General features: G+C 40.7%; 2 long non-coding RNA genes across 10 annotated transcripts in view; one reads left to right on the top strand and one right to left on the bottom strand.

Moving 5' to 3' along the window:
- Positions 1-2,508: 2,508 nt before the first annotated feature.
- On the top strand, positions 2,509-14,907 carry LOC110352527 (uncharacterized). Its single transcript, XR_002401587.4, has 4 exons — positions 2,509-2,738; positions 11,222-11,285; positions 13,831-13,950; positions 14,626-14,907. It is a non-coding gene; the product is annotated as an uncharacterized lncRNA (long non-coding RNA).
- The window catches only part of LOC110352526 (uncharacterized), a 245,580-nt gene continuing 240,596 nt past the window's right edge, over positions 10,452-15,435 (bottom strand). For 8 of the 9 annotated variants that reach the window (XR_011803650.1, XR_011803649.1, XR_011803652.1 and 5 more), the window contains one exon: positions 10,452-13,934. This is a non-coding gene — a long non-coding RNA (uncharacterized lncRNA). The remainder of the gene's footprint in view (positions 13,935-15,435) is intronic. The other variant, XR_011803651.1, reaches the window with a different exon arrangement.

Raw genomic sequence — 15,435 nt, 5'->3', positions numbered from 1 at the left:
ATACAGGAGAGTCACTGCCTTTTCTTGTTGTTTTTAAACACAGATTTCTTTATCTAGGTAACTGTGCTCATGCAGGGTTGTCTTGAGCGAGGCAGAAGACCATTATATTATATCTTTATCATATTATCACTTAAAATTCAGGAATGTCTTGGGGTCTCAGCCAGATTGGGGCTCTTTTGTATGAGGCCCAGTGCAGACAGAGAGTTTATGAGCAGTCACAGGCTTTGCAGTTTTAGTCTGAACATTTTTTTTTTTCTCTGAAAGCCATAGCTGCTGCATAGAGATTACTGCCTGAAAATCTCACTTTATTTTTAAAGGAGTATGTTTCTCGCCCACAGTGCCTGGAAATGAAAGTCCTAAATGCTCCAGCACCAGAAGACATATAAAAGACTGTAAAATGAAATTGTCTGCTTTCATGGTGTTAAGTCAATTCTGTGATTGATTGAGGGAAGGAGAGAGTGCTAGGAAGGAAAAGTGTTATTCAGTATTTCTGAATTCTGGAGCTGGTCAGAACTGCAGGTCACTGCTCCTCCTCCCCATTCCAAGATTTAGCAATTTTAAACAGACACCATCTTAACCAGACCATCTGCAGCCAGAACAGAGGCCCATAACACTGGTTCTCCAAGACCAGCATCTGTAAGGTGCTGCGTCCAGACTTGATAATATACCCAAGGATGCTCAGGGATTATTTGGATGCTGAAAAATGTAATTCATGCACCACTACAACTGTGAATTTCTATTGAAGATCTTTGTGAGAGCTCTTTATTCAATGACCATTCTATTTTACTTTGGTTTGTGCCACAGCTTTGGGTTGCCAGTCACCGGAACTCACAACAGATCTAGGTGAAACATCTCTAGTTCACCATGTGAAACCTTTTTCCACTTTTCTAGCACAAGCAAGGCTCAAATTAGCTGGCAGTGACTCTCAGACACCTTAATTTCATCAAATTGCCTTTCTGAGTGTACAAACCAGCCTGATACCAGCAAAATTTTGCATGCATACAAAGTTCCTGATGCTCACTCTTTATGTTACGGCTACCATGGCTGTTCCCAGACATAACCAGAGTCTACTTGACTTCCCTCACTCATCTGAAGATGTACTGTATTGGTGTTTGCTGGGCCTCTTGTTTCAGTATTCAGGCCCCAATGTTAAGAAGGAAAAGGCTTCCATATGTTTTGCTTGCTGTCAGACTCCTTTGGACAGCACTCAGAAATGTGTGAGTTATACCCAGGCATCAAGCCAGTATGTCCTCCAGGTCAGCTGATATAGAGTCTTCATGGCTAAGTGCAAACTGGGGGAGGCTCTGGAGGCAGAAGACTTATTTTTCATGGAAATCCCTTTCTGGGGCTTATCTTTGTCTTGAACCTTGCTAGATGAGTGACAAGGTTAATCCAGTAAATTGGGTTTGAAATGACAAGATACAGGTAAATGAAAGTACAAAGAAAGCTACCTCTAGTAAATGAAGCAAAAAGGAGAGAAAACTTGTGTCATTCTTTTGGAATTTATGGGTCCTTTTTCTGAAATGAAACATTTTTTTTGTAAAACTTTGAGATGGATTAATTTCCTTTATGAAGAAAACTCTCTCTCTCTCTCTGTTTTCTCTCTCTCGGCCCTCTATAGATCTCAGAGCCCCTCTGGTTGTGTTTGTTACATTGTTGTTTGAGTTTTCTTTTTATGTTCTTCTGCTACATTTCTCTCTCTCTCTCTCTCTCTCTCTCTCTTTTTTTTTTTTTTTTTTTTCACTTAGTGATTTTTATCCTTTCCACATTTCCTCCTGGGATGGAAAGCAAGTACTGCCTGTCAACGTCAACATCCACTTTCTTGAATGTTGACCTCAGGACTCCCCCTTTAAATGCTCTTTAATACTGACCCGAACATTATGTTCATAAGAATGGGCTCATGACATTGCTTTCCTCTTAGAAGCCACCTGCAGTCCCCACTCATATTGCACTGAAAGAGCCATGATCTGTCCTGAAGAACCTCATCCTTCATGGGATCAGGACGCTGCATGGGGGAACTGTGGAGCTGGAGGTGGTATGTTTTCTGTTTGTACATCAGAATGAAAACCAGGAACACCCAACACCTGCCAAGAGAAACACTGACTAGACAATATTCTATTCATGTCCATTAGTTCTGTTTCTGTTTGTTCTCCACCCTCTCGTCAGCTGTGGTTTTGCTTATTGTCTTTTCGGCTCAGAAAACCAAGTTAAATATTGGTTGCAGGACCTGATTTTTTACTCTTTCTTCCTACCCTGGTAAAACTAGAGTTACAGTGGCCAAGAGGGCTATTGTGGCTGAGTAAATAACCTGGTTCATGTAGTTTTGATTACTGGGTTATAGGAATGGCATACTGGCTCCTGCCCTGCATCAGGTCTTTGACAGTAGACACAGTTAATCAAAAACACGAGAAGCAGAGCAAGACAGAGTGTTCCTTCCTCTGCCATTAACTTCCCATTTCTGTCATTCAGCACTCTGGGGACTTCCCACATTGGAAGCTGTGCTCAGTTTAGAAGCCGCTGGTGAAAGGAAGCCAGATCAGTGCTGGGATCTAAGCAGCCCCCCACCTGGGCTTCAGTACACTTAAGTGCTTGCCTAACCTGCACAGCCAGGGGTGGAAACCACCCTGCCAGTTTGTAAGATGACCTGGGGAATCTAGAAAGGTCTGCTGTCTCAAATCCATCACCTGATGTCAAAGTGGGATTACATCCCCTTGCTTACAGCACACCCACACCAGCTGGTGAGTCATTTCTGTTTGCTCTCGCACAACCACAGGCTACTTGAGAAGCCTTTTCACCTTTCATGGAGCAAGGAGTGTCTGTTTGGTTTCTTAGCAGCATGTTCGGGTAAAAAGGGGAGCTGCGTGTAGAGAAAAACACTTATTGTAACTTGTGTTTGCACTGAAAATTTTAAAAGCGCAAGGCAAACAGGGACATCAAATATAAGCTATATCTCAAATATGGTCTTTAGTCTGAAAAGTGTGAGAGAGAGATGACCTCTACTTTGCTGGTTGTTAATGTTGCTAACAGGACTAACATAACATCTGCAGTTGTACGTTGATATCAAGATGGATGGTAAATTTTCTGGTTAAAAGTTCTTTTTTATATTAAACTATTGTATAATTTAATCTCTGATAATGCTGGATGTTTATCTACAGTATACTGCACCATACATTATGGATGCTTTTCCTTTTTTCCCAAGAAAACAATAAAATATGTATGAGATGCAAGCAAGAATATAAGTAACCCAAAGTTCAGAAGGTAAATTCCTTCATTCTGAAGAAATGCCTGGTAAATATTAGAAACACACTGTGCAGCTGTATGCCATGCAGCTTGCAGAGAAACAGAGCACCAGAAAACTTAAATCACAGTAAAGTTACAGTGGGATAGGACAAGCAGCTGAGAAATGGAAACAGGAAAATTTCTCTCTTTAACTCTGCAGGTGTAAACCCAAGAATCGAGGTAAGGCAGACAAGACAGTGCAAGCTGTTAAAGTGGTAAAAGAAATGAATAATAAAATAATCTCAAAAGGCCAGTGGTGTTCATTTGTGGGATCCATATTTACATGCTTCAATGACTATGACATTGGTCAAAGGGTACTTCAGGCATGTAGCAAGGATCAGCAGGCTCTGTCAAAGTATGTAGCAAATATACATGAAGACCTGCTGTTTTTGTTGTCCTAGGGAAGTGAAAGAGGTGAAGCAGCATGCTTTGGCCAAGTTTGAATCTGTCTCTCCTGAGTCTGCTGAGTTCCTGAGAAGAGCCCCGTGTTCCTTCCTTGTGACATGCCCCTGGAAGCATGCCTGTTGTTTTGTTAGCATTGTCTAGTCACAGAGCATTGACTGGCATTGTTTTTCTTGGGGGGAGGGGGGGGGGGGGGGGGCGATTAAGAACCTGTAAGTATTAGTGATTCTGAAGAAGGAGCACCTGAAATGGATAACTATTGGGAATGGGTCCCAGGTCTCCTCACAAGACCATCTTCTAAGTCAGCAAATAAATTAAGCTTAAAAGAGGGTGAGCTAAGAAGTCTAAAAGCAAAATTAAGAATCTGTTCAACTGAAGATATATAAATCCAAGATAAGGGTTCTCTTTGAACCAATTAGACTTTTGAAATTAATACAAACACCTAATTCTGAAATTTCTCTGAAAAAAATTATCACAGAATCACAGAATGGCTAAGGTTGGAAGGGACTTCTGAAGATCACCCAGTCCAAGTCCTCAGCTGAGCAGGATCACCTACAGCACGTTGCATGCAGGCTGGTTTTGAATACCTCCAGAGAAGGAGACTCCACAACCTCTCTGAGCAACCTGCCTCAGTTCTCTGTCACTCTCACAGCAAAGAAGTGCCCCCTCAGATTGAGCCAGAACCTCCTGTGCTTTGGTTTGTGCCTGGTGTCCTGTCGCTGGGCACATCTGAAAAGAGACTGGCTCCATCCTCTCAGCACCCTCCCCCTCAGATATTTATACACAGTGGTGAGGTCTCCCCTCAGTCTTCTCTTTTCCACGCTAAACAGGCCCAGCTTTCTCAGTGTGTCCTTGTACGGCAAAGTTGACAGAAGTGATCCTACTTTCAGTCAAACCTGAAATGCCACAAACGTCTGTTCTCAGTGCCAATCTCTATTTTCATACTTCTGTGTTTAGGTAAACAGAAGCAAAGAGGCACAATGAGAAGTGGCCTTGAAAACTTCTCTATTTTACCTAAGATAATCAGATACAGCTATCTCAGAGGTTTTAGCATTCATTTGTGCTTTTCTGTGCTTACTACAGGAAATACCTTGAATATTACAAATACTGAGGTTATCTAACTGCAAATCCCAGTTATCTTTGGCAACTGGGAAATTTTAAGAATCTCTGTTGTACAACGTTTTCAAACCTTATCCAGGACTCTATTCAGATTCAAATATAGCAGTGGTCAATGAGCAAAGTCAGTTCTTTACAGCAGATGAATGAACATATCTCATCCTATTGCCCCTTAACCTCAGCCTGGGAGAATCATTGTTCATCTGTTCCTGAGTTACAGGAAATGCCTTGGTAATTTGGATATCTCTGTCACAGACTACTATGAAATTCTGACATATGCAGGCTGCCAGTAAATGGTAAAAGAAAGCCACATCACTGCTGACATCACATGGAAAATGCTGAAGTTAAATATGAGGATCACTTGTTCTTCTTTGGGAAGATATTTAAGCGCTGCCACCTGTCTCTAAATGCAGAAAGCTGTGCTTTAAAGACCACAGGGCTAGTCATGATCATCAAACAATGCACTTCTCCAAACACATGCAGAACCACAGTGAAGGCACCAAAAGTGCCTGCCCTTGCTTGTTGTTTCAGTCAAGTGCTGTGGAGACTAAGAAGTCATAGGCAAAATGTGGAGACATTTAAATCTGTTTTGGGTCTTGTTTTGTTTCGTGTTTTGCTTGGGCAGACTTGCAGATTTCTTCCCTCTTTCTGCAGGGAGGGCCTCGATTTACAACAACATGGAAAGACAATCATGTGGACCTGCCCCAGTTGGATTACACACTATGGAAAGTGTATTTAATTATGAAAAATTAAAGACAAGGGGGATATGTTTAGACTAAGAATGTAGACAGTTTCTTGGCTAGAAACAAACCTGAACAAAAAGGGTAAGAATTCTAGAACAATCATGAAGGATTTATTTACAGTTTTTAAAGATCTACATGTGTTTTCACTTAAAACTCTTGGGAGGGTCATTTCAAAGCCTAGGACTCCTGGCTGTTCACATTCATCTCTACCTCTATTCTCCCTGCTTGCAACTTCAACATTAATATACAGTCCACAGCAAAACTAAATGCAAGTCAGGTGTGACATATCAAGTGACACAAAGGCTCAGTCACAAGAAAAAAATATTAAAATGATCAAGAACTGAGAGGCCTGTTAGTAACATTTGCTGCTGTATTTTTTACAGTTCAGGTCTCAGGAGTTTTCCTGAGCATTTCTAATCTTGCTGTCAATAAGATGTAAAAGTTATAATCATAAGGTGCATTCTTTGAAGTCCTCCCCCTTCTTAAAATGAAAAAAAAAAAAATCCAACAAATGTCCTTTAACTTGTTTCTTTGTCTATTATACCTTCAGTGTGAGTTACACTTAATCTCCTCTTTAACTCTCTAAAGTTCCAATAATCCTTACCCTACCTTCCTAGAACACTAACACCCAGCAGTATAGTTAATCTGCAGAGTTTGGAAAATCGGCCATTAAAGCTATTCATCACAAGTGATGCAGCACAGTTTAAACAAGAAGAGAGAGTAAATATATGCCATCCTGAGTCAGATTAAACGTCCGGCTGCCCTAATGTTCTGTCTCTGTAATGTAGCCTCTGTGACTGATTTTCATGACAACACAGAGAAAAAAAAAACTGCAGAGAACAAAACTACAGCAAAGGGTGGGGATGCTCTGGATTTCATTAGCCAAATCTTCCTCCTTCAGGTAACACCCAGGGATGATGCTCACTCATATCACGGAGCTCTCAGGCTGCAGCTCACCCATGGAGTGGGGACAGGGCTCAGCCTATCTATAGTTTACCTTTCCTTAAAAGCTACTATTACTGCATAACCACCTGAGGCTCTGAATGCAAAAGTCAAAGCTTTTATCTGTAGCTGGGTATTTGCACTGCAGAGCGAGGTAGCTGGAGGCTCTGATTATTGTCTGAGAGCTCTGTGACAGCCAAGACAGAAGCACCAAAGGGAAGGGGCAGTGGGAAGAGACCTTCCATGTAGGTGACTTTACCTCTCTGGACCTCAGAGAAAAAGGACTGAAGTCTTCAAGCTGCATTCCAAGTGATCTGAAGTCTCTGCACTGGGAAAGTGCCACTAAACAAGAATAAAAGTGAGCTCCCCTGAGCACCTCGCTGCTTGGTACATGTTGTGTGAAGACGCATGATGACCGAGAAGAATTTAATTTGAAGTTGATACTCAAGAGAAGGATTCATAAATCTGATGAGAAACAGACAGCTTGAAGACATTGTGAGATCTCAGAAGAGAAGCAGCTCTTAAACTGGAGACCTTCATTTCCATATGCTTAAACCTATATACAACTGCAGTGGGCATGAGAAACATACTCAGTACAAAGAAAGTGGTTTTATTGATAATTGTACCTAGTACAATTATCTTTGGTTTCGTTCAATTCTATATTTCAAGTCCTGTGGAGTTAGGTCTTTCATCTGCCCTCTGCTCAAGGGTGACTTTTGCCATCTGTCCATTTAGTGCTACAACTTTACCACAAAGTGCCATTGGAACTGTTTTTCTTTAAGAATTCAGATCATGGTGTAGCTCTAATTGCTAAGATGAATTAATGGAAATTTGAAGAACCACCACTGTGTTGATTTTGTCAGCCACACCTAAATAATCCCAGTCTGCAAACTTTCTGTCCCATCTCCAGGAATGTATGGCTCTGAGACAGAAAGCAAGCAGTGAATGCCAAAACAGGCAGGTAATCACTTGGCAGCAAGCTCCCTTGGCTTAAGCTTTGAGCCAGAAAATGGACATTTTCATGATAGTGGCACACAGACAGAGGCTTTCTTGAGGGAAATAAAACTTGTTCTCAATCTCTTCACAGGTGACAACCCCATCTGCTTTGTGCTTTGTGTTCCACGTGCTTGTGTCAGTTGCATCTTCAGAAAGTAACAATTTAATATAAAAATGGTTTCCCAGATATGAGCAGAAGAAAAAAGAAATAGGTCCTCCATTAAATAATGAATCCACTGATTATAAACTGCATCTCTGCAAACATTAATTGCTCATGATTTAATGCCACATGGAAAATGGAAATATAAAGAACATATTTAATTTGGGGGACTGGAGAGGCAAAACATGAATGAATTCATTGAAGAAAAAATTAAAAAAAGGCAGTATCATTGTTCTCATCCTTGCTTGTTTTGTACTAGACAGGAATCCATTAACATCAAGTAAGGACTATTTCTAATCCTCTTGCTAAGCCCCAACCCTCAACCCTGGAGAATTTGTATTGAAGAAGAAACATGTCAATCATTTGGGCCAATTAAGCACAATAATAAACATGAAGCAAGGAAAAAAATGTGGGCGGTATTGCCAGGATAAGGAGAGCAGTGTCTATGCATTTTGAAAGCTTGTCTAGATTATGGGGTTAGCTCAATGAAAAATTGTCTACAACTTGTCTCCTAGGTCCAAGGGATATTCCAGATCTGTAGCTTATTCATTTCCTGTACCGATGATGCCAGCACTCAGTACGTAGCAAATGATAACAGGATTACATTTCACACATATTTCCCTGAATTTTTGTTTCCTGAGTACTCCCCTTGCTAGTTTTGTAGTATATTTCAGACTAATGGCAATTCAAATGATCACTGGGTTTATCTGGAAGTTTGTGAAATAAATCATGCATTATTTGCATACAGAGGGCTCACTAGATATGCTGGTAACAATAGCTTTGGTGATGCTTTTAGCTGACAAGAAGGTAGTTAAGAAATTTCTGTTTGATTTTCAGCTGTTCTCTAAGCTTATCTTCTAAACAGGAACACGTTCTTGTTTGACATCCAAAAGAACAATGTCACTGATTTGCAGAGGGCATCAGAAGTTCTGTATTTTTATTATTTTTATTGATGGCCTACTTTTCGTGCCTCTGTCTGCTCAGTGACCCTTCCACAGTAATTGAGCAGACCTGCAGCAGGAATTTATACCTAGCTGTACAGGTAAAGCAGATGACAGGAAACAGAAGCTATGCAAATTGCCTCTGAAGGCAATCTATGCACACCCCCTGGCACATACAGGCTTATGTTGCCACACAATTAGGAAAGGAAAGGTAAAATTTGAATAAATATAGTAGCCATAAATGTAAAACCATCCTGAGATTAGCTGAAGTCCCAGGCTCTCTAACAGTAGCCCAGCTCCTGAGATGATCAAATTTCTAGGAGGAAAAGCCCATCTGCAGCACGTACACATCCATGGCACGTCTTGGGGGGCAGAAAGTGAGTGGAAGAAGACAGGGGAAACCTGGCTTGCTGCCAGCTCACATTTTCATTTTGAACAAATGTGTCTAAAGAGTTTAGACAGAGCCCCTGTAGACCTTGATAAGACTGTTTATCTGCTCAGCTTCAAAGAAAGCCGCAGAAGGACTGTGATGAAATCTGGTGCAATCGTCCCTTTCAAAGCCAAGAAAATATATGTGTGTGTGCGTATTTATTTATTTATTTATTTTTTCTGCTGGAAAAGACTGAAGGCTAAGTGAATATAGACCTGAACAATCCTTATATTGAGGCATAATAAGCCATATATCATTTCCACTTAGGGGCTCTCTGATCTGTCCTTGCTTCCTAATCAGGAGCAGTAGGTGCAGGAGCCATTTTGCTTGAGGTGCTACTCTGCACTCCCCTAGCCACAGCTCTAGACATAAGCTTGTGCAGGCTGGTTGTAGGCTAGCTTTGAGTCATGAATTATGTTTTTATTTTCCTTTTATCATTCCCTTCGGTTGAAGCGGTGTCTATAAATACCATATCACCCAAATGCTGAGATGGTGGAAAAAAAGTTAGGAGCACTGTATGTAGGCAAATCCCTCCTGCTCTTTCCCTGTCTCCCCAGATAAACAGCCCATCTCTGGTTATCCATCCTAAAGTCAACAGTGCTTAAGAAAGTAGCTGGCAGGTCCTAAATAATCAGAGGAACAGGGAAGGCTTTTGGGCATACCCAGTCCCTTCTGCAGCCTGGATAGTACTGTTGTGCTTTACAATAGTTGTGAGCATGCCTGAGGTTTTTAGATCTTTGAAAAAGGCAATCTTCATGGCTCATGCAAGACCAAAATGAAACAGACTACACTCCGTAAGGATTTATTTATTTTCAACCTTTCTAGCTGCACCACCAGTGATTCTGTGACTCTGACATTATGCCATTAATTTGCTCTTCACATTTTAATGTTAACTATTTGTGCATTTTTCACATAACTGTTCAATCCAATCTACATTAGCTTCCAGACTTTTTTTTTTTTTTCCCTCTACCTTGATCTAGATGGTAAATCAATGCGGCTGCTCTTTAAATTCAGAGTCTTTGGAGATTAGCGCAACTGAAGAACAGGTTATATAAAAAGGGAGGAGGGGAAGCATTACACATTTACAGTGAAATACTGTTATGGAACAAGCAAAAAGAATACAGGGTGGCATATGTTTGGAAACTTTGGGATATACCTACACTACAATTGGCAGTAATAAATGACTTTAGTGTAGCTTTAACCTGAGGTGGATGAAAATGTTGAAGGCTTTGCACCATGAGTTTGGCTGCAACAGCCAAGCTGGGGTGCTGAGGGTATTCACACCAGCTGATGTGTCCATCAGCAATGCTGCTGCTACTGGCACTAAAAAAAGCCAGGCTGAAAGGTACTTGGCATGTGGTGCCATAGAGAGCACCTTTAGCCAGACAGAGACACGGCCAGCATTAACCGGCTTTAGGAAAACAGCACACACACACACCAAAAACAAAGAAACACAACAAAACAGTTTATTGTGGGTGAATAGGAGATGTAACAATTCAGCCTGGGAAGGTTTGCATCTTCTGTACCCAGACTCCCCAAAACCACAGCTCAAATCCAGCAGTGCTGTCTGAAGAAGCTGGTGTTCCTTTTTGATTCAGAGAAAAACAAGAGCTTCAATGTTTTGAGTTACCAGCTCTTTAACCTTTTGCACTGAAAGTATTTACTCAGCATGCACTAAGTGTTAACAAAAAATTCACCTGGGACCTTAATTGAAAGCCAATGTAATCAATGCAAAGACCAAGAAGAAAGAAAGCAGATCTTTGTCTTCTAGAGATTTTACAGTGAAATTTGGGTTCCTAATAATTTAACATTGACCCAAACTGTTTTTAACCTTTGGGTTACGTTGAACAAACTTTTCTAGCCTGTTAGGAAATAAAGAAATTGTCATCAAAACCAGTTGCTTTTGACTCACCAACTAAACCAGTCAGGCATCCACCTAGAGACCTGTCAACTGTGTGAGGATCCATTATGACTGAGGCCAGAAACTTAGCTTATAGAGATGTCTAATCTCTTGAGCCAGAAACCTTAGCTAGATACTTACTTTCCTGAGCCACATGAAAAGTCCTGCCACATACTCAGAGTCTGTGTGGAAAGGTTTCCTTATGTATGAATGTCTAGTGCAATGGCCACTGATACTGATTGAGGTATCATTTCTGAGTCAAAATGTCAATGTTAATTTCTCACTTGATGCCTGTGGATGTATTTTCTACAGTAGATCTGCAGAGAAGCTGTGAATGGGAGCTGAAATTTGGAAGTGCAACCCCTGCACCCAGAAGGTACGTGGATCTTCCTGACAGGCAGTGCAAGTTAACTTGGCAGCACTGTGACAGTCTGGCTTCTCTGGGTATCCTGGTGGGGAGATATCTGCATCACGGCTCTCTGACCATCCACGCAACAAAGCTCCCCTCCACGGGAAACCAGAACATACAAGATGCATGTTGCACAGCCAGCTGACACACACACATCTGCAGGCAGGACATGGTTGGGATGCACAGCATAAGTAAGAGGTGAGGCGATCTTCCATGTCCCTCAGCTTTGACACACAAAGTCAGGCTTGGACCACCAAGCACCGCCAAAGTAGGGAAGTCAGATAATGAAAACTTTGTGAAGGTAAACAGGACAATTAATTGAGGATATATCCTTAGAACTCTCTCTCAAAATTCACACAAGAAGAAAATGCCTGTGATAAATTTTTTGCCTTACACACTGGGTACCATCCATATCACCTAGTACCAATATCCTCTCAAAGACTTGTGAAAACATGGTAGAATTGTTCTTATCCACTGAGAGCAGGACACAAGGCCTGTCCCAACTGATATACAGCATCATTCCTGAGGTTGTCCTTACTTGATTGAAGACTTGAAGCTCTGCAGTCTTAGCTATATGGTAACTTGCTTCCAGCACCACATTTTCCCATTGTATTCTCCTTTTGTTGTAGAGAGGAGCAGAGGGGATCCAGAGGATCTCATGCTGGGACTGTCTAGACTGGGTGCTCTCAGATCAATATTCAGGGCAGCCCTTGATAGCTCTGGGCTGCCCATGTTCCTGAGAAGACAACATACATATATAAACCAGCTCATACACACAGCTCAGTTTCCCTAGAGGGGAATAATCCTCTCTGCTTTTTTTTTTTCCCCCCCCCTGGAATGTCTTGATAACGAGCTCTCCTAGCTTCCCAGCCCACTTCCCACTGCACAGGGCCCTAGCCCCACCCTTTCCCCCTTCTCCAATCCTCTCACCTCCATCCTCTCCAGTAAAACTTAGATCACAAAATCACAGAATTTCTAGGTTGGAAGAGACCTCAAGATCATCGAGTCCAACCTCTGACCTAACGCTAACAGTCCCCAATAAACCATATCCCTAAGCTCTACATCTAAACGTCTTTTAAAGACTTCCAGGGATGGTGACTCCACCACTTCCCTGGGCAGCCCATTCCAATGCCAGATGTTGCAGGCCTCAGCCTTTTCCCATGTTCTGGTTGGTGCACCATTTTCCCTATTAGTCCATCAAAGACTAGAAGTACAACTACTTAGGCATCCGGCTTAACTTTTCAGAATTCCTGCTTTCAAGAAAAGGCATTTGCCTCATTCCACTCTCTGACAGGAGTCTCAGATACATGCAATAATTATTCTTTGAAAGTGTCCACATCTTTGCATTGATGAGACCAGGCTGTATGCATTACTTTGGAGCATTTGAATCTTGAGAAAGCGGATCTCTTCCTTTGATATGATTCAAAAATGTTGCTCTGGGTTACATATAAAGACCCTGTCTAGTGTTAACCTGTAAAAATGTCCAAGAAACCTGCAGGTTGTTCTTAAGATACTTCTTCACATTTGAAAGCTCAATATTATTTTGCTCTTTTATATCTAGTTATTCATAAATCAATGTCATTGGTGCCTCAGCACAGAACTTTTCCATTAGTAGAGTAAAAAGGGTTTCTCTTAATCATTAAAAATATTTAGTTAGATCGGCACTTCCTGTGAAAAGATAACTCCCCTGATTTATTTTGTAAGTCATCAAAATGCTTTTGTTATAGGCCTACAAAGAGATTTTTTTTCTTTTAATAAGATCTGTACGAATTTTAATTCGTGCCCCATCTGCCTCTAGGAGCAATTTACAGACACATATTTATATTTGGAGAATAGCTTGAGATGTCTAGTTGATATTTCATTGCACCCACAAGATGACTGCCTCTGAAAGTTTTTGGCATTGGTAGGCATCAAATGTATGACATTTCTTGTATATGTGTGAGAGACAGATGAGTAAATGGTTCTCAACAAAGCTGAGAGAAATTTAAAACCCAAACTTGGAAGGAAAATAGCTAGCTTTACAAAGATCAATCTGTGCCAGTATGAAGGGACATATTATCTTTGCAGAATATGACTTATCATCTTTTCCAGGTAGGGAAACCCTAATATTTTTGAAGCCATCTCATATTTCTTCTAAGGGTGTCATACTTCAGAGGCACAGGCAAATGGAATAGCTGAAGGTGTGTCCTTTGAAGAAGTACTTGCAGAACAAGCCATCTGACGATGTGTGAAATGCATGGCTGGACATGAACCAATTATAAGGGCAACCCTTTCCCACACCTCTAAAAATGATATACAAGCTAAATAGGCCTCATTCAGAGAAATGAAACTGATAATAGTCTTGTTGGCAGTATTCAAATAAACTAACTCTGAGCAAGAAACTCATCGAGCTGCTTCTAGTTGATACCTATCTTTTACCAGAATCACTGTTGTGTGTAATATCTGCATTGTGTGGGTGATTTTTACCTCTACGACAATGAAAAATAAATGTTTTTAAATAGGCATTTGTTAGTCCTTGCAGCCATGAAGATAGGAGCCTGCAAAATACTGAATGATTCCACACAGGTCAGGAGCTCCTTTTTCGTTCTATCTTCTAGCAGACGAACAAGAAGATACCTGAGGAAATAAAAAGGTAATAACTGTCAGACTGATAAAAGGCAAAATTTGTATATTTGCTGACCTCAACAAGACTGAGGCAAAGAAGGATGTAGAAAGGAATTAGTCATATCTCAGAATAATAAAAATACACACTGTCATCTTACTCAGGGGATGACTTTCTAAAGAAAAACAGTGTTCCTGATTTAGGCCCTAAGTAACTTCCTGCTTGCTTAGCTTACAAAGAAAATTCTCTTAAAGGTATTAGTTTGTGTAATTAGCTATTTTTATAAGTGTTTTAACTTTTGGTGAAGACACTGATGCTAGCTGTTACTGGAGACCACAAAAGAATGACAATTGCTTTGAAGCAAGTACCAAAATATTCACAGTGGGGGTCTTCACAGTTCCATGTGATATTTTGTCTGAGACCTGTAATCATCCTTGACAAAATCATCATTGTAAGAGAAGTCTCTGATTAGATGCATGTTTGTGGAACAAGTCAGGCATGACCAGGCTCTCATTCTAGTTTCTGCAGTAGATGGGCCATTGCTGGGTGTTAATGGTAAGCGTTAATATGCCAATTTGCAATAAATGTTTTCTCCAGCTCTTTGAATCTAGAATCAAAATTGACACTACTGTCAGAAGTAGTAGGAGAAGGTCCTGACGAGCCAATGAGATCTCAGCTCCATGTCTATTTATTTTTTTTTTACAGCTGGTGAAGACTGCCTGAAAGAAAATTCTGTGGGAGGTTTATTTTGTCACTGACAATGTTGTGTCTGTTTCTTCAGAAAAAATGGAAAACTTCAGTTTGCAGCATCTTCCACTGGAAGTAACTTACCGTCTGAGTTAATACTCAGAAATGGAAACACTCTACTGGGATTCTTATTCATATTCTCAACTATGACTGTCTGCTTGCAGTTTCTTGTTACATGAACACTTACATTTTTCATGTATTGCTCAGACTTTATACCTTATGAATATGAACAAGAAATTGGCAAAAACTCACATCTCTTATAATAAAATTCAAATGTTTTCCAACTCTTTTTTTTTTTCTCTAACTTTTAAGGCTAAAATGCCCTTTGTGTACTTCAATATTCATATTTTACTCTCATATGAGTAGCAAGAGAAGCAGAAAGGATCCCCCAGCTAGGAAATAATGGCAAAGTTTTGGAGGTAATAAAGCACATTGACAATAACATTATTCCAGGGAAACTGGCAAACTAGGGTAAGCCTTCAACCCCACAGTAGTACAGACTTGTACAGAATTATATAGGACATGAACGTAACACGGTATTAATGAGACAACAAGCATCTTGTATTCAGAGACATCACAAAACAGCACCCATGTTGTCAGTCACCTTCAGACCTTATGGGCTGCATGACATACAAACTAGGGACCTTGTATGTGCACAGGAAGAATTCCACACCTCATATGTGCAACGGTTTGAGGAGGAAACCTTTTAAGAAACATATATGAAAAGCAAAGGTGCATCTTAAATCTTACTGCTTTCTAAGATTTAGG

This window comes from Anas platyrhynchos, chromosome 1, assembly GCF_047663525.1.
Source record: "Anas platyrhynchos isolate ZD024472 breed Pekin duck chromosome 1, IASCAAS_PekinDuck_T2T, whole genome shotgun sequence".
NCBI lineage: Eukaryota > Metazoa > Chordata > Aves > Anseriformes > Anatidae > Anas > Anas platyrhynchos.
This window is presented reverse-complemented; position numbering and strand designations above follow the sequence as displayed.